The 26,137-nt window shown below is 43.4% G+C and overlaps 1 pseudogene; it reads right to left on the bottom strand.

The window, feature by feature from the left end:
- Positions 1 to 165: 165 nt before the first annotated feature.
- Positions 166 to 25,861, bottom strand: LOC130829812 (uncharacterized; annotated as a pseudogene).
- Positions 25,862 to 26,137: the final 276 nt, after the last annotated feature.

Below are 26,137 nucleotides of genomic sequence, written 5' to 3'. Positions count from 1 at the left end.
AAGTTTGTTTTTTTTATCTCGGCGTCCTCTCTGCACTGCGGGAGCGAGGGGAACTCCGGCTTCACGTCCTCCATGGCCCCGGCCGCGCCGGCCGGCCCTCGGGCTGGCCGCCGCGGGGAGAGCGAGAAGCCGGCGAGACCGCGGGCTGACGGGGAGGCGACGGGCTCATGGCTCACACGCGCAGACCCAGGGGCCCCGGCGACTCCGGCGGCGGCAGCCGGTAGGAGGAAGGTTGGGCGGCTCGCGCCCGGCCGCCATGCCGCTGCCGTCTCGAGACTTCTTTAAGGGTAGCAGAGGTTGACAGAATGAACGGCTGTCCAAGGTACGTCCTTTTTTTTTTTTTTTCTGCTTGTTTCTCTCAAATTAGTTTCGCTACCTTTTTTCTACTCTGACTTACATTACAAGAAGCTGACCCATGAAAACTATATTGCTAAAACTCTCTTGCTAAGTTTTGGGGTCCAGTTCATGCGAGTTATTGGCAGGAGGCTGGAGGGTAGAAGGAAGGGAGAGTCCAGGGAATTTCTCTCCCCTGCCCTCCCTGTTTTGGGCTGCATCTCTGGAAGGGACTGTCTCCCCCATGGTACTGGCTCCCTTCAAACTACACCCCTCTTTGGGACCAGCTCCTTCACATGGCCCCTGGCACGGGCCCAGCTTCCACTGCACAGCTCTACCTCCCAAGCTCTTCGTGTTTCTCCAGCTCTAGGGGTGATTGATGGCGGTTTCCTGAAATTGCTAAATCTCCAGGTTGCCTCCCAGGACCTTCTTTGAAATTTGAGGTCCTCCAATCTCTTCCAACTCTTCCCCCACGCTAAAGTATTTCAATTGGTTGGGACCTGCATGATACACATTGAAAGGGCAATCAACTGGTGTAGGAAAAGGAAAAAGGACAAGTGGAGAGAGAAGAAGATTGCAGGGCCCTGTAGCTGACTTGGGAGTTGCCAATTTTTCCCTGTGTTTGACCTGATGCTGCCAGATGGCTCCAAATGTGGCCACTCACTTCTACAGATTGCCCGGGTTCCTTGCTGCCCTGGGGACTAGACCTACCCCAGGTACAAATTTCCCAGGAGGAGATCAGTCTGGACCACCTTCCTTCTGCATAAGTGGTCTTGAAATGCCTTGTTTTCAGGTATTTTTTGTTGTTGAGATTCCAATGCTGTCATAAAATATCTTCATCACAATAAAAATGCAAAGTGCAAAGTTGCCGTTCTGCACCGCATCGCGGAAGGATGCGGAGACATTATTCAAATGTGTTCAGGGCAATTGCCACACAGGCGGACGGGACTTAAAAATAGCACATTCCACTAAAAGAAAAAGAGGACTCTTTGGTAACAAAATAAGTGACTGTTCTCTTTGTCCCTTTTTTATACAGACACCAGCCCCCTCGCCAGACTCTTTGCAGAGTTGCGGTTTTCCAAGAAATGTAAGCGAAAAGCACTGGTGACACTAAGGGATCTGGACCCAGGGGAAGTGGAAGAGACAAAGCTACGGACAGAATAGTGTGGGACCACTGCCTCATCTTCTGCCTGCTGTCTCCCCAGCCCCCACACAACTTCCCTGCCTAAGTGAGAATACCTGTGATTGCTGGAGCAATGGGAGCTGCCTGGAGAAAGGCTGGCTGCAGTGCCTGGTATTGGACGAGGAGGAGAACTGAGAAACTGTGTTCAAGATGCCAGTGATTTAGAGAGGTTTGGTTTGGTTTGTTTTTTGTTGTTGTTTTTTTTGTTTTTATACTTACCTACTTATAATTACAAACAGAGAACTTAGACCCAAAAGAATCAACTGACTTGGCCAAGTCCCTCAGCTACTTAGGGGCACAGTCAGAACTCTAATTTAGTACAGTGTTGAGTCAGTTGACTGGAAAAAAAAAAGCACAATGTGAGAGTTGTGCCTGGGACACAGCCCATCAGATAGCTCTGAGGACCTGCTCCCAAGATGTGTCAGGGAGGTCAGAATACACGTGATTAAGGTGAAAGGGGTGCATGAAGTCAAGCACACACTTTGGCAGAAGATTGCTGCCAGTCACGAGGAGCACGTGTGTAATAGCTTGCATTTCAATTCTTCATCCCACTTACCTCAATAAAGCTGGGATGTATAGATAGTTAGGTCAATAGATAGATTGATCAATAGATGGATGGATGGATGGATGGATGGATAGAAAGATGATAGATAGATGATAGATAATAGATACAGATGGATGGATGGATGAATGGATGGACGATTGGATGGATGGATAGATGATAGGTAGATAGATGACAGATTAGATAGATAGATAGATAGATAGATAGATAGATAGATAATTATTCACTCCCACACATATGTAATGGGAAGGCTTCCACTCAGAAGCTGATGTGCAGCAGAGGTGCACAGGGGATCAGACAGACACGGAGGAATCTCAGAGCCGGTCCCTCCTGGCCGCTGCTAGATGATGGAGTTGGGGCTACTCCTATGACCCTGCTGAGCTTCATTTTTTCTCATCAGCAAATTGGGTGTGTAAAGACACAAGCCATAAGTACTTCACTGGGGAGTATGCTACTAAATGAATCAAAGTATGAAAAAATGTGGAAAACACGGCATGTTTACAGATGTTAGAAAAGAAGCAGCGATGAACAAACTTTATCTGAAGGGCCAGATAGTCAATATTTTAAGTTTTTAGGCCAAATACATTGTCTGTTGCAACTATTCAACTCTGCTATCCTAGCACAAAGGCAGCAATGGCAAGACCTAAATGAATGAATGTGCTGAGTTCCAATAAAACTTTATTTACAAAACAGGCAGAGGGTCAAACTTAGCCTGTGGGTTATAGGTTGCCAATCCCCGCAAGAAAGTCCTCCCATTGTATTCTGTGCATCTTCGCTGAAAATGCCTCCTTGCATCCCCTCCACCATATCCCTGTCCCAAAGCTTGATGACTCAGACCCAGCCTTATTTTTGGAGCACCAGCTTTTTAAGGCAAAACATAGCTCACTAGAGGGATTTTAAGACACACAGTCATCTGTACCAGAGGAAGGGAAAGCCAAAAGCGTATTTATAACCATTTATAGCCACGGTCACAGCCAGCCTCCTTTATTAATATGTTTCTGTCTGCATTTCGACTCCCAGCCACACATAAAGTGAGGCGGAGAAGGGAACGGAGCCGTGGATGGAAAGACACGTCAGTGGCTTTCACTGACACTGTAACATGGGATGAGATGTAAACATAAACAATGCTGGGTATTTATAGCCCGGCTCTAACTTTCTAAAGCACATTCACATTTATTTTCAGTTATCACGATAAGATTAAGAGGGGGGTTTGACCGATTTGAGAGAAAGCAGATTCTTAGCTAACGTCACAGTCCGACTGGCTTGTAGATCTTGGGGTGAGACAAGCTCAGAGACTGTCTTGTGGACCCAGCCAGGCACTTTCCCCTCAACTGGGACCTGGCTTGACCACAGGATGCTCGTCAGCCGTGGTCATGCTTCTTCCCGGTGCCCTGCCGGAGCATCGTGGACTCAATCATCCTTGAGGACATGATCTTCTTCTTCCCTGACTGAGTCCCCCTGAGCGATTAAGTTAAAATGAAGAGGGCTTTAAATGCTCTGGGATGGTTGGGGAACACATAAATCAGTCCTCACCAGGAACTGGGGATTGGATGAGGTTGGATTGGTTACTTCTCGGACCATGGGTGGGTGAGTCATCCGTGAGTGAGCTGGGATCGGAAATGCTCCCCAGGTGAAAACATGAAGTTTGATGATTTCCACTGAATCTATGGTAGAGGTCCCCAGCCTTGGAACAAGAGAGGTAGACACCAGCAGCCGACTTCAGAAGAAGGGTAAGGAAAGGGGCCCAGACACTGACTTCATCTTTAAAGAACAGTTGGGGGAGCACTGTGGTACAGATTGGAAAGGTTCTGAAAAGAGCTAAAAAGTCCACCCAAACTACTAACCTAACTCCCACACCTATATTAAGGTGTCATCTTATATCTTTTCCTGGCATCCACGTAGAAACCAGCCTTTGTTAAAATCTAAGCTGGGAGTCATGGAGAAAGGAGGATGGGGCTAAGCCCAGTTTATAATAACATGTGGTCAGTGAGCATTTATTGCCCTACATTGAACTTAAACACACAGTTTGTCAAGCACTCCTTGTACTTAAAATTTCTCATGATTATAATTCTTTCAGTATTTACTGCTTCACTTAATCCCTCTGGTTTACATGTAATTAATGCTTGTTGTTCTTGGGCAAAAAAGCAAGGATTTCCTGATTTAGAAAACTGAAAGGCGGTTTCCCTTAGGGATGTTGCAGAATATTAAAATTCCTTGAGAACACTGGTGTTCAAGAGCACGTGGGCCTTTATGACTGTGCAAGCCGGCTAACTCTACTACGGAGTATTGTTTGTCTGAAAAGTTGTTCCAAACAACTGAGTTATAAATGGCTGCTGCCTCTGAGGTTCATTTTTTTTATGTTTATTTATTTGCTTGTTTGTTTATGGGCTGCGTTGGGTCTTTGTTGCTGCATGTGGGCTTTCTCCAGTTGTGGTGAGCAGGGGCTACACTTCATTGTGTTGCGCGGGCTTCTCTTGTTGCAGAGCATGGGCTCTAGGCAAGGGTGTCAGTAGTTGCAGCATGTGGGCTCAATAGTTGTGGCTCTGGGGCTCTAGAGCGCAGGCTCAGTAGTTGTGGCGCATGGGCTTAGTTGCTCCGAGGCATCTGGGATCTCCCCAGACCAGGAATCAAATCCATGTCCCCCGCATTGGCAGGCAGATTCTCAACCACTGTGCCACCAGGGAAGCCCTCTGAGGTTCATTTTTAAGTTTAGGACTGCGGGTCGGTGCACACAGGTGTGTGTTTGTGTGTGTGTGTGTGTGTGTGTGCCCGCGGGTTTATTCAATACCTCCTCAATCCCCTTGCTGTCCCATAGAATGGATACCCACTTTTTCAGAAGCCCGATCCTCCAATCACTGTTTTGCTGTTTTAAGGCCTCCTGTGAATATACTCAGCTATTTCCATTGCTCCTCATCCCCCATCAAATGAAAAATTTTTGTCAGGAATCAATGCTTCCAGCAGCACCTTGTGCTCTCAGCCCATTTATATCCTCTAAAGGAAGCTGCAGTGCCGTCCATGGGCTTTGTCTCTATGAATCACTGAAGCTATATTTCTTTTCTATTTCAAACACTAGCAAAAAAGAAATGGGGGAGAAGAAGATCCATGGGATCATTTCCTGATTATACTCCCAATCAGGGGATGAAACACCATGAAGTAAGTGAAAGGCTTCAATGCAACTCGGGTCACTTCAGGCAACAATGGGTCTATTCAGTGCAGAGGACGACCCAATAGAGAAGAAAAGGTCCAAGGAGCAGGTTTTATCCCCAGCCCCTTCTCAAAATTGTGAATCTCTGTTTCTGGGAGGTAATGGGAAGAAGAGGAGGCCGTTAGAAAAACGTGTTAAAATATATCAAATCATTAATATAATCTTTTTTTCTCTTTGTAGTTGAAATTTTACTTCCTGATTTGTGATCTGTTTCTAGGTTAACTCCAAAATTTGAAAACCAATGAACAATGCTTACATTATTAAGACTACATAATTTTAATGCCTGACAAAATATTATTCTCATCTTCCATGGATGTATTTCATGTTTCCTGATGCTTTTTCTTTCAATTTTCTGATCTGATTAAAAGTAAGAATAAACTAAGGGAAGAAAAAAGAAAGGAAGAAAGGGAACATTCAGCTTCTTTCTTCTACTCAGGAGTCCCTCAAGGAGGCAGACGCCAAGAATTAATCTTCTTTGCTACCATCTTTGGTCTTGTCCTGGGTGTGCAGAATCACTTCTGCCATCTCCAGCTGTATTTCCAGGACAAATCAGGGTCTATGCTCCTCAGAGCTCCAGGGGATAAATTCATGTCCACGGAAGGTCTCACAGAATACTACAATATACAAAGATTGGGGACACTAGAAGGTTTCACTTCTTATATTGAAAAAACAAAACAAAACCTACTGTGATTTGCAAAAGTATCCCAACTCAAAACTGGGCAAGAGAACCTAGCGGATCTTTCCCCTGGGGCCAACATGAAATGGTGGTTTTAGCTGATTTGCTGAGAGAGGGGATAATGGTGTGTTTGCCGAGAGGACAGGGGTGGGAAGAGAGGCTGAATAGTCAAGATCACCCATCCATAGAGTTCACAATATCTGAGCTGTAAGGGAAAGGATAAGGACTTGAAGTGGGAAAACCTGCAAGCAAGTTCTAGCTGCACCATGGGTGCATTAACAGTTGTATGACCTTGGAATGACATTCATACTTTCTGATGCTCAATTTCTTCACTTGTATATACATTGGGTAATGTGTTCACTTAACATCAAAGTATTTTATGATAATCAAGGAGAAAATGTACTAAAAACGTCCTGAAAACTGTCAAGTGCAATGCAAATAGAGGTTGTATACATTTTAACACTGTTTATAAGGGCCTGAGCAAGCCAGGTCTTAATAAGGCACCATTGTCCCATGTTTTGAAAAATAAATTCTGAATGAGATTGTTATTAAGACGACGAACATATAGGTGGTTGCTTTAGCTGTAAAACAAACCTATTATTTTGCTCTATTCCTGTTCGTTAGTTACATCCCATACGTTGCTATTTGGAGACTTAGATACAAATTGACAAATGAACCATTGTTCTAATTTAATTAGATTTGGAACAATATTTTTAGCACATAATGACTTTCTAATTTGTAAATTTACATGTGAGTTTTTTGAATTGATCTGAATGAATAATAATAATCCTTCATGGTTATGTAGCATTTCACAGTTTACCAAACACTTTCATGTAATTTTAACTCGTTTTATTCTCTTAAAAACTCTATACAGAGCAAAGTAAGACAGAAAGAGAAAAAGAAATACCGTATGCTAACGCATATATATGGAATCTCAAAAAATGGTACTGATGAACCCAGTGACAGGGCAAGAATGAAGATGCAGATGTAGAGAACAGACTTGAGGACACGGGGTGGGCGTGGGGGTGCGAAGGGGAAGCCGGGATGAAGTGAGAGAGTAGCACTGACATTCACACACTACCAAATGTAAAACAGACAGCTAGTGGGAAGCTGCTGCATAACAAAGGGAGATCAACTCCATGACTGGTGACGACTTAGAGGGCTGGGATAGGGAGGATGGGAAGGAGTCGTGGGAGGGAGGGGATATGGGGATATATGTATGAATACAGTTGATTCGCTTTGTTGTACAGCAAAAACTGGCACAACAGTGGAAAGCAATTATACTCCAATAAAGAGCTTAAAAAAAAACACCTCTATGTTTTGTAGAGCATGGATTATTATATCTATTTTTTTTTTTTACAGATGATAAACTAAAACTTAAAGAGACTATGATTTTTCCAAAGTCTCACAGTAAGAGACCAGATCCGGGCCTGGAACCCATAAGGGCAAGAACCCTCCCCATTACATAACTGTACTTGTCCCTGCTTGCAAGACCCCAATACCACGACCTGACCTTGCCACACACTTGAAAGCTTTAGGTTACTCTGGTCAGTGCGGAAATGGATGGATTTGAAAAGTCATGAATTTGCTGAATCACTGTGACTCAAATAATGATAATAGCCATTTCTCTTCTTGGTGAAGGAGAAAAAAAAATTATGAGAATGGCAAGCAGGTGCCTGGATTCCTAGTTACAATATTTCTAGTAAATATTGGAACCCAAGGGTGGTCCCTCACCAGCAGTGTCCCTGGGACAAGAAGGCACTTTTTTAAAAAAAATAAACTTATTTATTTGTTTATTTATTGGCTGTGTTGGGTCTTCATTGCCATGTGTGGGCTTTCTCTAGTTGCAGCAAGTGGAGACTACTGTTATTGCAGAGCACAGGCTTTAGGTTCACGGGCTTCAGTAGCTCTGGCATGTGGGCTCAGTGGCTGTGGCTCGCGGGCTCTAGAGTGCAGGCTCAGTAGTTGTGGTGCACGGGCTTAGTTGCTCTGTGGCATGTGGGATCATCCCGGACCAGGGATCGAACCTGTGTCCCCTGCGTTGGCAGGTGGATTCTTAACCACTGAGCCACCAGGGAAGTCCCAGAAGGCCCTTTTTGATGTGGCTCTACAGCTCTTTTCCTGGGGTCAAGACTGCATTTGACTTAGGGGCAGTTTATTTTCCTCTTAGTGGGTTGGAAGTGCTTAGCCATGGATGTGAGAGAGAGAGCAGGCAAAATGCAACCACTGTGTCTTTTATTACCTGATATTGGAAGGGACGTACCTTTGTTTTTGTTGCTTTCTATTGGTTCCACAGACCAACCTTGGTCCAGTATGGGAGGGGACTACAAGGATGTGAAGACCCGGAGACAGAGATTACGGCTACCACACTTAGGGTGGGGGTGGGGTATTAGTAGCTTCACAGATGGTACTCAGGCCATCAAGGGGTAAATGCTGTTAGAGGAGAAATGTTCTCTCTGGAACCAGGAAAGTAGCCACCATGGGAGCACTCCTCCTGGCACTAGAGCAAGAAAGAATAAGAGAAAAGTTCTACGAATAAGGTCCCGCATGCCCTTGGGGAACAGTAGAGTCATTGCTCAGGTGTCTGATACACACGATGTTGCAATCCCAAGAGGCAGAGGGCCCCAGGCGATCTCACCCTGGTGGTGAGAGAATATAGCTCCAAATGGTGAGAGGCCCACTCTCGCTGGAGGCCAGACACCGACCTGGTGCTATGACACTGCTGAAGTCAGTTCGGGTTCATCCTGGTGGGTAATAATAGCTGCCTAAAAGTCTGAGATGGTTGGGGATTAGCTATAGCTTCACAATCTTGCTACGAGATTTTAATGAAAGCAAGTCAGCCCAAACTCGTCCTCACATTAGGACATTTACTTAAAAAACTTTTTGGTTAACAAGTAGGCAAAAAACGATGTGATCAACTCCAGCTTTCTAACCTGAATGCTCATCAAAACCAATTCTGTATAGAAAGCTCACCCAGGGCAGATCAAACAATATTCTAAAGACACGAGTCTGTTATCACCAGAGTAGGAAATCTACAACCAGAACCTTCTGATCCTAAAGCTGGTCACAGGACCATGTAAAGACCCAAACTCAAATGCGCTCCTTGAGAAAAAAGGTTGCAAATGTGGTTAGATGTTCACTCTAAAGTGAGGGTGTCTCTACAGTAGTCTAGCCATGCCACGCACTTTGAGTACCGCTAATCTCATCTATAAGAACCCATCATGCTAGTTCCTAAAGCCTTTGATGTTGTTGGCAAAAAATGATAAACTATTGTGGTATTATTCATGGGTGAATATGACTTAGTATTTTCAAAGCATTTAGCCCAGTGCCTGGCCTCAAGCAAACACTATGTATTTGTTCTGTTTAAATAAAAGAAAAAATAGCAGCTACCCCGAGAGCATGCCAGCCCACAGTGCTAGGAGCATGAGTTCCAGAACAAAGCAACTGACTGCACTAAAATATAGTTTTCACTAACACACGAATAACATCACGCTGGTTAGGCTGATGTAATTTTAAGTAAATTACAGATTCCACAGAGGTGCTAACAAGCCTAAACAAAATTTGCAGGTGACCCCAGATCAGATGTGATGAGTTGCATCTCGGTAGATGCTAGTGGAGGAGAGCGTGCCCCTGGCCAGGTGCAGACCCTGCCCCTTCCCCTACGTGATGCCACAGATGTCCCCGTGCAAGTCTGGAGGGAAGGATGAGGCTGACAAGCTGATGATTTCCTGAAAGTGACTAAATTCAGTTCTTTGCTCCACAGGTTTGGGGAAAAAAATGCAATAATCGCTCTAGCATGTAAACTTGTTTCTTAAGTCTTTTCTGATGCTTTCGGGGGTATCAGTCATTCCTTGAGGGGAGTACTCAGCACTGTGGGCTTCTCTGCATTCTGCACTCCAGGAAACCCTCAGCTTAATCCCCAGCCCATCACCCCAAATCTGATGTCATAATCCCTTTATTGAGTTCCAGGTGGGAAATGACTACTTACATTCTCTGTGCCCTTGAAACGTTCTCCCCAAATAAATCCTCACTGCCCCCTATCTCTATGGTAATCAGCAAGTCTCACCCCCCCAGTGACAGCAGCTGCGTCTAAACCACCCATCTGCTGTCTTTCTGGGGCTCTGCCACATCCTGCTTCATGCCCACTTGCAAGTGTATCACGTTTCTATTTAGAAACATTCTGCCTACCCTGGCTATTTTTGGCTCCTTATCAATCAATATTTCATTGGCAGGCAGTGGAACTGCTGAACTGTCCTGCCTCTAGCAGTCCCAGCATCTGTAGGCTGGGCCAGCGGTGGGCAAAGGATGACCAAATGAGAGGGTAAGTGAGTCTCTGGTACTTGATACGTGGAAACTGGAGCTGGTAGAATGCTGGTGAGGTGGCAGGGTGTCTTAGTCTGTTCTGGCTGCTTTGACAGAACACCATCCACGGGGTGGCTTATTAACAACAAAAATGTATTTCTCATAGTTCTACAGGCCGGACATCAGAGATCAGGGAGCCAGCATGGTTGGATGCTGGTGAGAGCTTTCTTCGGGGATGCTGTTCCTCCTTGTATCCTCACAAAATAGAGAGGACCAGACAGGATGATGGAGCTTCCTGGGGTCCTCCTAAATTTTTTTTATTGAGGTGTAATTGACATATAGCATTGTATTAGTTTCAGGTGCATAACATAATGAGTTGATATTTGCATATGCTGTGATCACTATAAGTCTAGTTACCATCTGTCACCATACATAGTACATTTTTTTTCTTTTTTAGTGTGATGAAGGCTTTTAAGATTTACTCCCTTAGCAACTTACATACACGTAATACAATATTATTAACTATATTCACCATGCTATATGTTATATTCCTTTGACCTATTTATTTTATAACTGAAATTTTGTACCTTTGGATCCCCTTCACCCATTTTGCCCACTCCCACCCTCCTTCCACCCTGGCAATCACCTATCTCTTCTCTGTATCTATGAGCCTGGTTTTTGATTGTAGGTATGTTTGTTTCTTTGTTTGTTTTGTCTTGTAGATTACATATATAAGTGAGATCATATAGTATTTGTCTCTGTCTGGTTTATTTCACTTAGCATAATGCCCTCGAGGTCTTTACATATTATCACAAATGGCAGAATTTCATCTTTTTTTATGTCTGAGTAGTATTCCATTGTGATATCTATCTGTTTCTACATAATATAGATATCTCACGTCCTTCTCCATTCATCTATCCTTGGACACTTATGTTGCTTCCGTATCTTGGCTATTCTAAGTAATACTAAAATGAACATGGGGGTGCAGATATCTTTTCAAGTTAGTGTTTCATTTTCTTTGGATAAATACCCAGGAGTGGAATTGCTGGATCATATGGTAGTTATATTTTTAATGTTTTGAGAAGCCTCCATGCTGTTTTCCATAGTGGCTGCACCAGTTTACCTTTCCACCAACAGTAGAAGAGGGTTCCCTTTTCTCCATGTTCTTGCCAACACTTGTTATTTTTATCTTTTTTGATGATGGCCATTCTGCCAGCTGTGAGGTGATATCTCACTGTGGTTTTGATTTGGATTTCCCTGATGATAAGTGATGTTGAGCATCTTTTCATGTGTCTGTTGGCCATCTGTATGTCTTCTTTGGAAAAGTATCTGTTCAGGTCCTCTGCCCATGTTTTAATCAGTGGTGTACACCTTCATGACCTAATTATCTCCCCAAGGCCCCGCCTCTTAATACCATCACATTGGAGGTTTGGATTTCAACATATGAATAAAATCCATATTGAGTCCCCAATCCCTTTGTGTCCCCAGTTGAGGGGACACAAACACTCAGCCCAGAACACAGGGCAAAAGGAGGAAAGAGGAGGTGTAAGTGTTGAGACCTCTGGCCACATATCATTGGAATAGAAAATCACGTGGGTTTGGAAATAGACACAAAGCCTATATTTTTAAATTGAAGTAAAATTTGCATAACATAAAATCAACCACTTTAAAATTTACAATTCAGTAACATTTAGTGCATTCATAAAGTTCCGCAAAGGACCATCTCCATCTAGTTGCAAGATATTTTCTTCATCCCTAGAGAAAATCCCATGCCCATTAAGCAGTGGGTTCCCATTCCTGCCTACTCACAGCACCCGGAAACCAGCACTCTGCACTCTGTTTCTACGCATTTACCTATTCTATACATTTCATGTAGATGCAGTCATGGAATATGTGGCCTCTGTGCCTTCCATTTTCACTCAGCATAAAGTTTTCAAAGTTCATCCACATTGTAACATGGATCAGAACTTCATTCCTTTCTATGGCTGAATAATATTCCATAGTGTGTATAGACCACATTTTGTTCACCCGTTCATCTATTCATGGACATTTGGGTTGTTTCCACTTTTTGGCTTTTGTGAATTATGCTGCTATGAATATTTGTGTATGACTATCTGCTTGAGTACCTGTTTTCAGTCCTTTTGGGTGTATACATAGGAGTGGAATTGCTGGGTCAAATAGTAATTCTATGCTAATTTTTTGAGGAATCTTTATATGGTTTTCCACAGCAGCTGCACTATTTTACAGACCCACCAACTATGCGTGAGGGCCCCTGTTTCTCCACATCTTTGCCATCTTTTTGTTTTTTTTTGCTTTTTAAATTTTTTCGTTACAGTCATCCTACGGGTGTGAAGTGGTATCCCACGTGTTGTTACGGACTGCATCTTTGTGTTCCCCCAAAATTCATATGCTGAAACCCTAACCTCCAATGTGATGATATTTGGAGAAGGGGATCTTTGGGAGGGGATTAGATCATGAAGATGGAGCCTTTCGGCCAGGAGCAGACACAGCAAGAAGATGGCTGTCTGCAAATCAGGAGAGAGCCCTCACTGGAACTCAACCAGATGGCAAGCTGATCTCAGACATTACAGCCTAATAGTTCTTAGGAGTGAGGGAGGAGCAGATGATTTTAAACTATGCATACCTGCTCTGGAAGGGGACATGAAGACTTTTTTCTTATGTTACCACATTGCCAGGAGTCAGAGTGCTGGAACTTCTCAGGGTGAGTGTAGCAGCAGAGAAAGAGGGTTAATATCTGGGGTGTTCTGAAACAGGTGGGTAAGTTGATTTTCTGGTAGAGGAAAGTGGTGATGCCATGGACCTCTGTGGACTCAGAGGGGATTAAACCTTCTCTCCAGGGACTGAAAGTGATGCTGCAAACAGCTTATTATGTGATTCACGTGGATGGCAGGACTTGCAGTTTCTTTACTTCCTATTGCTAAACAAATTATGTCTTTTGCTTTTCCTGACTCTTAATTAAATATCCTGTTCTTACATTGTGGCCAGAGTATTTGGAGGTCAAGGAAAAACAAACCAAGGGGTGGATGTCCCTCTATATTGGGTGGGGGCTTGCTCCTAGAGACAAACTTATGGTTACCAAAGGGGGCATGGGGGCAGCGATAAATTAGGATCTGAGAATTAACAGATACACACTACTGTATATAAAACAGATAACCAACAAGGACCTACTGTATACCACAGGCAACTGTAGTCAATATTTTGTAATAACCTATAAGGGAAAAGAATCTGAAAAAGATTCTATATATGTATAACTGAATCACTTTGCTGTACACCTGAAACTAACACAATATTGTAAATCCACTATATGTCAATAAAAAATTGATTTTAAAAAATCACCATAGTGTTACCACTTTCTTCTTTCTATAGGCGCCCCTGGATAGAGGTTACATAAGACAGCTGTCCTGTACCTCCCTTCCTACTGTGGTGAAAGCAAAGGCAGCTGTGCTGAGCGTGGAAGAGGTCCTAAGGGGATGTTCCTTGCATTAAAAAAAGGCATTGTGTGAGGAAGCCAAATCCCAGATGCATTTACGAATCTTTCCAACAAACTGAGGCTCAAGTGCTATTCTTCCTTGAAGAGTTTAAAAAGAAAGAAAAATCTCAAGGGAGGGGAAACTTAGGTATCCTGAAACATCTTCCATTTAAATGAGAGGAAGAAATTGGCTCCTGCCTTGAAGCAAAAAATGAAACTTCCAAGGTTCCTGGACCCACTGCTATAAAACAAACATGGAGCAAATAGAAACAATGACACGAAGACACGTCTTGCTGCTCATCTAAAAAGAATGGGCTACTGACCCTTAGTGATGCTAAATGATATCATTGTAAACATGAATGCAGATACTCTCGATTTGAAGGCTACACGTTTTGTCCACCCCCCACTGATACCAGACCTCCTATTTTTGCTGAACGCATCTGTCTGCTGCTCTTGAGCCATGAAATGATTTGTCATTTCTCCCTAGTGAACTATTAATGGAGAGCACTAAAATTCAATTTAAAAGTGGGAGTTACTACATAATACCATTGTTGATGATGGATTATGGGATTTAAGGGAATGTCCACATCGTAACTTTTTTAAGGTTATAAACCATCAGAAAGAAATGGCCTTTGCAATGCAGAAGCAGCCAAATATGTTCTCAAGAAAATAGTTATTGCTGAGACTTTATCATCATCTCATGGACAAGATAGGCTGAAAATCCTACCATCTCATTTCTTTTTTTTTTTTTTTTCCTACCATCTCATTTCAAAGAGTACCATCACCACCACCACCGCTCAAGAAGGCGGCACTGGATCTAGGTGGGTAAAAAATTATTACGTCTCAGGTGGGATACTGACAGCCAGACCTCTGCGGCAAGGACTTCTACATGTTACCAGACCCATTTCCTTGACCTTCTGGACCATAGCTAGACTCCTCTGTTGCCCTGTGTGGCTGGATGCGGGGACATGGCTAGTGATTGGAAGTGATACTCATCAATACCTCTGTTTCAGTGTGCTCCACGCTCTTTCCACGCACTCCCCTCCTTGGTGATCCCATAGAAATATGGCTGAGCCAGGAGACAGAAGGAACCAGGTTTCTGAATGATCAGACAGAAGATGTCACTGCTTAGAAGTACACATCTGGCTTTTACATGAGTGAGAAAACTTCCTGTTGGAAGTAAGCCATTGAGATTTTGGAATTTATGATGTCAGTGGCAAACCTTACCATCATTTCTTTGGCTTAATTGACAAGTCATTTTAAAAGGTGGTCAAGCACATGGGCTTTAGGACAAGATCTGAGTTTGAATCTCTGTTCTGCCATCTTGGCCACGCAAACTTGAACAAATTGCTTCGTTTCTCTGAATCTCAGTCCTCTCATCTGTGAGAAGAAGATGACAATGCCCACCTTTCACATTATTGTGAGAAAGTAATAAAATCGTATTCTTTGAGTGTTGGCACGAGGCTGGAACAGAGCAGGTGCTTGTTTTCCTCTTTTTCACACCAATTCCTTCTGTTCAATATCTAGGTACAGCCCTGCTTCAAGTTCCAAGACCCAGAATTTGGGAATGATTACATGAAATCATGCATCTACTGGAGATTTATCCAGTTCAGAGATTATAAAACTAGAGGCCCCCAGGCTGAATTCCACACCCTGACATATTTTGTTTTGTGTGTGTGGTTGAAGGCTTTTAAATGAAGTGCCGATATTTAAACTCACAATAAAAATCCAATTTCTAGCTTTGCTTAAATAATTGAGTCATCTGGAACACTGGGCCTGCATTTCCACCTCACTTACCATGTGCCAGGTACTGGTCTAAGCATTTTGCTTATAATGTAATCCAATTCTTATGATACCCTTGTGAGAGAGGTACTCCTATTATTCCCACTTTTTAGCAGAGGACACTGAGGCATGAGATATTAATCGACATGTCCAAGGTCATGGCAATAAGAAGTGGCAGAGACGGGATTTGAACCCAGGCTGTCCAGCTGCAGGGCTAAGCTCCACCAGTGCCCTCCCACACCACCTCTTATGTTAACTGGACCTTTGTTGGTGCTATAAACACTGGGTGCGTGTGTAGCACTCACTTCTGCTAAGTCCTCTTGGTTGGCAACTTGCAGAGAAATCTAGGTGGAAATTCATTTCTTAAATTAATTCCTGAGGAAATACTGCAGAGGACTTCAGTGACTTAGTGGATGGAGACTAATTACCCGTGACTTTGGTCAAGTAGAAAGTGCCAGACAACGTGGGGAGAAAGCCAGATTTAGACAAAAGAAAATATCCACCAGATGCCTCCTTTTTCCAGCTCCATAGGAGAAAGTAAACTGCATTGCAACAAATATCCAGATTCTTTTATCCTGTGATAATGAGGTAGTTTCTGAACTAATTTATTTATGGGCCCATTATTTCCAATTATGCCACTGGCTAAGATCTCTACAGTGAGAAAAAAAAAATCAAATGCCTATGAGACAGGCTTATTTGAGGTAGTGAATGTCCTACAATCCAGTGAGGCTGATAATGTTAATAACATCACCATGTAGCTCCTGGGAGCCCTGAAGTACCAGAATTTTAACCAACCGCTCCAGGCCCACATTAGGCTCCTACCCAGTGCTCTGGCACCATCTCCCCACTGTTCCAATAACGATCATCCTTAAATTAGTATGCTGGCTGTGGAATTGTTTTCTCAAAATTGGAAACTATTTTTATTTGATTTTGAATCTCATAACAACTCTATTGCGTAGGTAAAACCAACTTATCCAATATTTTCTAATGGTAAAATCTCACCCAAAGAGAGATCACCTACTTGCCGCTGGTCAAAAGAGAAATTAACGGAGAAATAACGCCGCATGGTCTGATTCTGACTCCAACAAGTATTTTATTACATTAATTTGCCATGTACCACTTTCTTCTTAGAGTCTGGACTTCTGGAGCTGTTTCAAAAGGCTGAGAACAAAGGAGGTTGACCAGAAAGCTTTCTGGGGTCAAGAAAATGGGTCTGGTTTTCAGCTGGGTCATTGGAAAAGGTACAAGATCAGGGCACCTGGGAATAGGAAGTAGGAAGGAAAGTGTTCAAAGACTGGAGAAGCCATTAAAGAATTTGAGTTGTGAGACTTTGGGACAGGAAAAAATCAGGAAGATTATATAAACAGCCAGCTTAAAGCAAGCAGAATTGGAGAATAGTGCTGAGTATTTGTTAACACTGCATTGGCTGCATGTGGCAGAAACTCAACCACAGCAACTCATCCAAATACGGATCTATTTTTCTTACGTAATAAGTCATCTGGAAATTGGAAGTCCGAAGCTGGTACCACTTCAGTGCCTTAAGCCTCCTGGACTCCTTAGCTTTCTGCTCATCCCTCCCTAGCACGTGGCTTTCATGTTCATGCTCAAGATGTGGGCATGGCATCCACTGTCCATGAAGGAAGAAGGTCAAGGGCAAACAGAGAGGCAAGCCAGTTGAGTCCGTCCCCTTTTATTTATTTATTATTTATTTGTTTATTTGTTTATTTATTTTATTGGCCGTGTTGGGTCTTTTATTTTTTGCTGTGCGTGGGCTTTCTTTAGTTGCGGTGAGTGGGGGGATACTTTTCATTGTGGTGCACGGGCTCCTCATTGCCAGTGGCTTCTCTTGTTGTGGAGTACGGGCTCTAAGTGCATGGGCTTCAGTAGTTACAGCACATGGGCTCAGTAGTTGTGGTGCACGGGCTTAGTTGCTCCGCGGCATATGGGATCTTCCTGGACTAGGGATCGAACCCGTGTCCCCTGCATTGGCAGGCAGATTTTTAACCACTGCGCCACCTAGGAAGCCCAGTCCTTCCCCTTTTAAAGAACATTTCCAGAAGGCACTTACCATCCACAACTTTTGGTTGCCCCTCATTGGCCTCAGTTATGTCACATGACCACTCTTGGCTGCAAGGGCATAGGGTAAGCTAAGTTTTTGGTTTGGGCTTAAGATCAACACATTGCTATCCTGAACAGAATTCAGATCTGTAGCTGTATCAGGAAACAGATGACACATTCAAACGGAAACATTAAGAAGATAGATTGCATACAATGTTGTGGCTAGTGTAGGGCATCTTCAAGGATCAACACCATAACCAGGAACTAGTAACAGACCATGCTTAGGCCTAGAGAGATGAAGAGAGAGGGTACCAGAACCAGGTAGGGCTGAAGCAGGAAGAGAATGCCACTTTGAAAGGAGCAGAGACTTGATCAAAGGACATTATCAACTCAAGACACACCAAACAAAAAGAGAAAAGGGACTAATAGCCTGAATTCACTTTCCACCCTCTCTCTGATAGCTGCCAAAGCTCCCTATTGTCCAAACCGAAGAGAAGCCAGATTACTAGGAGTGTTGGAAAGGAACAGAGAGCTTCTGTGTTCTAACGCAGAAGAGAAAACATTCCAGGATTTTCACCCTCACATTTTAGGGCTCCCTCTTCTTCTTTTCCTATTTATTTATTTATTTTATTTTTTATATATTTTTTTTAATTTTTTTAATTTTTTTAATTTTTTTTATTTTTAGGGGGGTACACCAAGTTTCTTTTCCTATTTAGCACTGGGGATTTCCTCCATTTCTTTATAGGGTTTTCTTTTGGGGGGGTCCATTTTCATAGGGTGAAAGTCTTCACTAGTTCTATATTTTAATCATCTAAAATGTTGATGTTTCTGCCTTTGTGGGGTGTTTGCCCACCAGGTATGAGTGGGAACAAGCAGGCCTGCTGAGGAGAATAGAATGGGTCATGGGGCAGGTTGGGAAGGAGGCTTTGCTAAAAAGAAGAAAGGCATTGACCTGCACTGGCTGCATCATAGTATAAAAATCTTCATCCTACTCTTCTTAATTCTTCACAATAAAAAAGGATTTATTGCAAGATCCCCGCCATGCCCCTCACACTATGATTGAATTTATGTGTACCTAACCAACCGGCACCTCTCCCAATGTAAGACATAAGGGAAGCTAGAAAGGCCAGCCAGTTGCCTGGCTGGTTGAGTAAATACTCACAGGGTCATTCCAGCAGTCCTCCAGGACCCCCACCTGACTTGTGGTGGCCAGCCATTCAGGGATGATTGAGCTAGAGAAGCTGCACATAATTATTAGACTTACAGGAAGTGGATTTATGATCAAACAGACAAAATTCTTCTAGGACTGGAATTTTGGATTAGTGCATCTCTCCCCACCCTCACCCTTGCTCTCTTCCTCTGTTCCTTCTGCTTGGAACACTATTATTCCTGCCCACCACCTCTCTCTCAATAAGCTCCTCTCAACCTTCATCTTGGGAATCTCCTATACAGAGAGGCCCCTCTTGACCCCTAGACTGGACCAGCCCCGCTGCTGTACATTCTCAAGGCATCAGGGACCCCTCATCTGAGGCACACACTACCCTCCAATAAGGGGCATTGTCCTCAGCAGGCTGTATGTGCTTTTGTTTATGCCTTATGGCCCAGTGCAAATATAGCACTGAGATACTTACCTATTCAATAGGTACGTGTTTCAATTTATTATGTGAGATGGAAATTGCTAAATTGGCCACAGCTTGGGGAGCACGGGGTATATTACATCCACAGCTGATTGTCCTGTGCAATATTTCATTTCAGCCTGGAGGATTGTCCCTGTTCTAATTCTGAGAATAGCTCTGTGAAAGACTAAAACAGCAGATCCAGGGTCTCTGCCCTTGAGCAGGCTGGAGAGACACGGACATATTCTTCCAGTACTTCAGGCACAGCCCCGTCCTTTTGTAATGAACTTGTAGCTCTTCTGTCTCTGACTTGGGTTGTGAAGGAGGAGGTGGAGCGACACTTGCGCCAGATTAAGAAATGGCTTTGACAGGGGCGTGTGCGTGTGTGTGAGTGTGGGTGTGTGTATGTCTGGGTCTGGGTCTATTCATGCACACAGATGGCTGTGAGAAGGAGGTGTTGGAGAGTTGGGCTTGGTCAAATGAGCTCCCCTGCATCCTTTACACGTGCTTCTGCACATCCCTCCTTCTGCGAAAGGAGCACGTGTGAAGGATGCAGGGAAGCTCATCACAGCCATAGCCCAGGACTTAGCACTCTTGCCCCCTGATTTTGTCCAAGGATGACAAGAATTTCTGGCTTCCTCTTAGAAAACGGTAGGAGGATGTTCCAGTTGCCTGCTGTGCAGGTGGCTGTAGTTGTTACACTAATAAAACCTTTGCTCATTCTGTCCCCAGTAGAGACAGGGTCCTTAAGCACTCTTTGTACTTTCCTTTCATACCCTACAAAGATGCCATTCACTGAATGATATAATATGAAACAGACAGCTAGACTGAGCACATGTTTATTGCTAGTTTATTCCGTATCTGAATCATGTCACATAGTAAACAACGGATAGGTGCTGAATAAATATGAATGTAACACATTGTCATGATACCTGGGGACCCCGGTAGAGCCCTGCTCTCTTTTATGTTAGTACTTCAGCCCCCTTTATTCTTCACGGTGACCTTTACGGTGTTATAATCCTCTAGTTGCATAACCCCTATTCTACTTCCTGTGTCTCACTTTCTATATCACTGCTGGTACCTTCAGTTGAGAATGCGATAACCTCAAAACATATGGCATGATACCAGTATTCAATTACAGTTATTCTTGCTTTATATTTTAGCCTACGTGATCATATTTGAGAATGCCTGGATGAATATCAGGACGCAATCTAGTGTTATTAAAAAACACATTTTCAAAATTGTTAGGAGATCATGTTTTTTTTCCTTGATTCTGAGATGCTGGGGAAGATGCGACTGGGACCTGTGAACTGCGATGGATTCTAAAGATGAGGTGTTTGTGCTTATGTGGGTGCCCAGGGTAGTGTGAAGTTAGTCTTGCCAGTCACTTAGCTCATGCAGGACTATGTCCATTTGAACATTCTATGTGTAGATTTCTACAGCACGTTTAAAGCTGATTGGGATTCCTAAATTCCACGTGTATGGTAAACTGACACCAAACTTTCATTCATGGCTGACCCTTTTGTTACTCCCTCCATCTGCCCGGCCACTTCCAGTTCTACCACCTGGCTCCATCCGAGTAAGAATCTAGCTCCTACAGATGATTCTCGTACTTAATTCTGTCTCTATGCTTTATCTATTTCACCCCAGGAAAGCCCACTTTCACCTACTTCCCTTATTTCCTACGTGTCTATAACGGGCAATTGGACATTTCATTATCGAATTTCATTTGTTTTATGTGTGTACACATCTTAACACCGCAACTGATTATAAAGGCTGATGTTTATCGAGCACTTTCTTTGTATTAATTCAATCTTCCCTGTCACTCTAAACCTATTTTATTGTCATCCCCATTTTATCAGATGAGGTAATTGAAAGCAAAGAGAGTTTAAGTAAGTTTTGCCAGTTCACATGCAATAAGATTAACTCATCCTTTCCTTCAATAGCCATTAAATATTCATTTGTATTAATGTTGTATTAGGTGTTAGGCATCGCATTTTAGGTTGTTCCTGAGAAGGTCCATCAGCTTGCAGTTTTGCAGCTATAGCTACATCTATGGACCTAACCATAGGTGTCAGGCATATCAGCTGTCAGATAGATACTACGAGGCTGGGTCACTGTGGATTGCAATATTATATATGACGTATGATTTTTAACCTACTATAAGAAGAATCTTGTTGTCATAAATGTAATGTTAAGCTAATGGCAGTCCTAAGAAGTCATGTGTCCTTTGAGATGTGTTCTTTCCCGTTGAGTAGGACTGGACCGCCGCACAGCCCAGCTCAGCTCACCTAGCAGAAGAATGCTGTCTTGGAGGACTCTGCTCCTCCCCAGGAAATCTGCCGAGGGATTAAGAATGCACTTTCAAGCCAAACTGTCCACATCCTGCTGTTTTGTTTTGTAATTGCATATTGACCTCAATGCTGTAAATGTCAAGGTGCCGCTGCCCAGCTTCCTGTGACTGGGGACCTTGTTGCTGGGATCTGACCCAATTGATCAAGGGTTTCTGCAGCCATTGGTTTCCTTACAGCCAAAAGATTTGTTTCTGTCAAGGTTTTTAGTGGAAGGAAAGGTATTATTTTGTAGATAAGGTTACATAAAGCAGTTCTCCAGTGCTAGGAAATACAGCTTTGTTAATATTTCTGCACATTGGAAAAAAAAAAAATAGGTGAGGTCCCAATTCCAGAATATATGGCAAAGAAAATATAGTGGAGCCTCTAATGTTTCCCAACCCAGACTCACTGATTAAGTTACACCGAATGCTCTGTAAAGAATTTATGGAACTGAGGGAGTCTAGTTTCCAACACTTCTCACTTTGCACTTAATTAAATAAAAGTCTTTATAGGTTGTGACTTGTGCAGAGCTATGACTATAAAGTTAGGTAGCATCAGAATGGGTAACAGGATACAGACCACATAATTCCTGTTCCAGACTTATTTTCTCAGTACTCAGGTACTCTTGAATGTCTAAAGAGTATTCCACCCTTACTGCATCGAACATATATTTCAATTAGGGAAATTCTGATAGAAACAGAACTGTTTTGAAGCACAATCTGTGAGGCAAAGTCAGCCGTGCTTCTGACATGAACAAATACATTGTTATATAGCCTGAGGATTGGATCATTACAGAATTGGCACCCTGCTCGGACCTTGCAGGAAAAAAAATAAATAAATAAAACCAGAGAAGGTGTTGAATGTGGTACCAGAATGAAAGAGCTGACTAACATTTAAACAAATACCCACTGATTGCGTCTGATTTCCCATCATCATTTTTGTGCTCCTGCCTCTGCTTTGCTCCATTCTTTGGAGGCAGCACTAGGACCATTCTGTATATTTGGAAGCTCCAGAAGCCTGACACTCTTAACCTAAAATGTAAATGCCAGCGGGCGAGCAAGCTAGAAAGTGTATGGTCTCTAAGTAAAGCTTGGGGACGTGCAGAGAGGTAAGTCCCATTTATGCTTTGCTGGCTGTCACATCCACTGGAGGCCAGATCCAGGCAAGAACAGATCCCAATCAATACATTCTCTGTGAAGGACAGTCTGTTGTTTTTCCCATGACTTGCAAAAACAAAACAGGAGAATAGAGGTCAAAATGCATTGCATTTCAGTCACAAAAGGCTTGTTTAAGAGATTTAGAAGGAGGAATTTTTTTTGCACAGAATAAAAGTTGTGAGAAAAAAATCCATCTCAGGGGGCATGCATAGGTAGCATGTTTCTTAAAGAATTGAACAAGTGATTCAGAAAAAAAAAAATACAGAAGGAAAAGTTTAATGTTATTGTATCTGTTGGTTTTATTTTACGGAGGTGGGAGTCTTTTAAATGTTTATTTACGATGGTTTTAATATGAATATGTAAGACCATTTACCATTTCTTTCCCTCCTACTCTGCATTGATTACGGTAACAATCTTAAAGACTGATTTTTCTGAATATGATAATTTCCAGAAAGGTAATTTCTGTGGTTGGGAAGGAAACATCATATGACTCAAAGAGTAGTTTTGATGAGGTCAGTGTACCCTCCGCTGTATGAAATGTGTTTTTATCGCTACCCACTTAATGTAGCTGGCTCTCACTCATCTCACCCGGATGCGGTCGCCTGCAGGATATACACCAATTCCTGGTCCAATCAGCTTTGGTTAGAAGAGCAGGGCTGTGTCCTTCCTTTCAGGTGTTATGAGTGTCCATCACTCATGATCAAATGAACCACTCAAAATTCCCTTTCTCGGAAGGGCTCATTTTGGCTGAGAGATGTGGTGAGGTATTATGGACTTCTGCTGCAACCTGCCCAGTAGAATGAAGAAAAAGGACAATGTAGGTTTGGTCATGTTTGCTTTGAGAAGCCAGTGGGACCTCTGACTGGAGCTGTTCAAGAGGTATTTTGTACAGAGATGTGTGTGTATATCTAAAGGAACTCAGCAGGAAGAGAGAAATGGACTGTGACACAGGAAGAATTCTAAGACTTCCACCTTCTGGTGCACATGTCTGGTATAATCAATCCCCCCCCCATTAAGTGTGAGTGGGACTTGTGCGTATAATGATATTTCACTTCCATGATTAGATTACTAATTAGTTAACTCCAGGTTAGTCAAAAGGGAGACTATCCTGGATAAGCCCTTGAAGGAGGGACTGGGTCCTGGCTGAACAGAGAGATCCTCCTGCTGGCCTTGAAGAGGTGAGCTGCTATTTTGTAAGGGGACATACAGAGAAGGAGATATAGCAAGGACTTGAGGATGGCCTCCAGGAGATGAGAGTGGTCCCCTGCTGCCCACTAGCAAGAAAACAGGCACCTCAACCATACAGCTACAGGGACCTGAATTTATCCAACAACACGTGAGCCTGGAAAAGGACCTGAGCTTCGGTTTGTTCGAGGAATCAGTAGAGGTAGGCAGGACACCAAGACTTATAATGCAGGAAGCAATGTTTATTGTACCGGTACAGGCCCAGTGGATTCACATCCAAAGACTGAGCCCCGAACCAAAGGAGAGCTTCTCCTTTTATAGACCAGTTCCCACACTTTTGGGAGCCTATAGCTATGTTTATCTATGTAGAAGCAATGTACAGAAGCCAGAGTGCATACGTTAGTTTTTTCTTATCTTGTTGACCCAGATGTTTGCGCTGCCCCTGGCAGGGTCTTGTGAAAGAGGCCATAAGTTATTTATTCCCTGGGGCTTGCATTTTCCTATGTTTGCCTTGTCCTTCCCTGTTTTTGTTATTAACCTGCCTCATTCCCCTCTTTGATGCTTGGATCTGACTTAAGGTCCAATAACATCATTTTCATTTTGACTTACTGGTTGATATTTCCATAGCACCATCACATGGGTGGCCATTTTCCTCTCAACTAAATATCCAGTGAAGTTTGAAATTATCCATATAATTAAGGGGACAAAACAGGGAAGTGATAGGAGAATTCCCAATATTGTGAGCACACTTATTATTAGAGTCTTGTAACCGCCTAAAGTTGAGAATCATTTTTCCAGCCAGCCAGTAACAGGGTTTTTAATTCCTGAATTCTAGCCAGTTCATTTGCCAATGATGATAATCCTTTGAGGGCCTTAGTTATGGTGCCATCTGGGGCGGTGTTATTGGGGATAAAAGTACAGCAGTTTCCTCCCAGCCTGACACATACTCCCCCTTTTTCTGCTAACAGCATATCTAAGGCAATTCTATTTTCCCAGGTCACGCGGCTAGTGGCATCTAACTGGCTAGCCACCCCTTCTAGGGCCTCTCTAGTGTAACTAATACATCTTTGCTGGTTGTAGTAAGTATAGTTTATCCAATCTACATTTTTGTTAATTGTTACCCACCAGAAAAGGAACGACTCAAATCCTGCTGCTATCTGATCTCTGGCCTTGAACTCGTTGGGGACTCCCTGGGGCACTCCTATTGAGCCTAGATATACCTCTGGGTCGAAAGATCCCGGTGTGGATCTTTTGGCCCTTGTAGGGGGACGGAATGCCAGGATGAATGGTATAGCCAATTGAACCAAGGCACATGTTCCCGTCCATCCGGTGGGCAATCTGTCCAAGAGAGCCTGGTTTCCACAGTACCACCAGACATCAGCCCGAGGAATATTTAAGTTAGAGTAATTGGATCCCGGTTCGTGTGACACGTCTCTTGGCTTTACGCAGTCTGACAGGTCTCCCACAGGAGTAGTGAACTTTTCTCCCCATCTAGAGAGACACGAAAAGTAGTTCACCTTTCCCACCAAGAAGGTGGGTGTTACCCTCGGGTCTGGTTCAAGGATCGCCGGGTCAAGCAGGGCCAAACTCCTACATGTCTCATTTCCCCAGGCTTTTTTGTCTTGATAGAGTGCCATCAAGCAACCAAATCCGGAACGATCATTGTCCCATACGAGAGGGACCGGGACTACCTGTGCCTGTGGTCGCCCTGCAGCATATGCATAACAGTCGCTTTTGTTTAGGGCCAACACTGAGAATTTTACCCACTCTATCCAGGCATTTGGCCCCCCGTATCCTGTTTCAATTTCTAGGGTCTGTCTCAGATCCTTTACTTCAATCACCTTTACTTGTTTTGGATTATTTACAGGCTGGCGTTTTGATGTCTCTCTTTTTGGGTTAGGTGCTATGGTAGTAGATTTAACTACTGGACCGCTGACTAAAACTATTTTGAATTTTCCCCGGGGGTCCCTTCCAGACATATTAGCTCCTAGTCCATAAGTCTGAGGGGCTACTACAGGGAAGGTGTTTTTTCAGCGGGGTTATTAATAGAAAGGATTATCGGATTACATTGTAATGGCTGGCAGTTAGGGGGTGTAGTTCCTTTGTAAATATGTAATTTTGGCTTCGGGCTTCCCATCTCCGCCTAAGTTGCCACCTGAGTGGACTTGTGCTGGCTGTCCACCCTTGATGCTGAATGGTCCACCATATGTCATTCCAAGTCGGACAAGGTGGCCCCATGCTATTATCTGCCTCAG

This window comes from Hippopotamus amphibius, chromosome 10 (assembly GCF_030028045.1).
Source record: "Hippopotamus amphibius kiboko isolate mHipAmp2 chromosome 10, mHipAmp2.hap2, whole genome shotgun sequence".
In the NCBI taxonomy this organism is placed as follows: domain Eukaryota; kingdom Metazoa; phylum Chordata; class Mammalia; order Artiodactyla; family Hippopotamidae; genus Hippopotamus; species Hippopotamus amphibius.
This window is presented reverse-complemented; position numbering and strand designations above follow the sequence as displayed.